Consider the following 618-nt stretch of genomic DNA (forward strand, 5'->3'; position numbering starts at 1 on the left):
GTCTAGCTTCATGAAAAGCTAAACAAAGCCAAGTTTTTAATAAATGTACATGAAGCAGCAAATGTCAACATGGACAAGATCTTGAATGTACTAATTCGCTTTTTTGATGAAGATGACGAAAGTAAACAACACATCTAGAAAGTTTTGTTTTCACAATGATTCAATGTAGGATCATGATATATGGTTGGATGAAGTAAAAATGTATCCAAAACCTTTTACTTCTTAAAAATGATGGCTTTTATTATTGTATAATGTAATAAGGATTTTCACTGTTTTGCCACTCAAATTAACTTTAATGAGTGCATATCGAAACATTACACTGTGGACCCCCACCCCCTCCAAAAAAAAAGTCCTGAATTATCTATCTATCTATCTATCTATCTATCTTACTTGTTAAACTCTTACAAAAAAGTGAAATCTCCTGGATCCAGTCTGTATGCTATGCTATGATATGCTATGCTAACTGTCTGCTAGGTAGCTTCATATTGTGTATACAGACTTGAGAGTGGTATCAATCTTTTCATCCAATTTTCAGCAAGAAAGCAATTAAAGATTAAAGGCATTTCTCAAAAATGTCTGTCAACCTGACTGTCCTCATCCCCCCCCCCCCCCCCCCCC

The 618-nt window shown here is 35.1% G+C and overlaps 1 protein-coding gene across 2 annotated transcripts in view; it reads left to right on the plus strand.

Moving 5' to 3' along the window:
• zbtb10 (zinc finger and BTB domain containing 10) overlaps positions 1–618 on the plus strand; it is a 20,375-nt gene that overhangs the window by 16,555 nt on the left and 3,202 nt on the right. The window lies entirely within an intron of this gene.

Source organism: Etheostoma spectabile, chromosome 14 (assembly GCF_008692095.1).
Source record: "Etheostoma spectabile isolate EspeVRDwgs_2016 chromosome 14, UIUC_Espe_1.0, whole genome shotgun sequence".
Classification (NCBI taxonomy): Eukaryota; Metazoa; Chordata; class Actinopteri; order Perciformes; family Percidae; genus Etheostoma; species Etheostoma spectabile.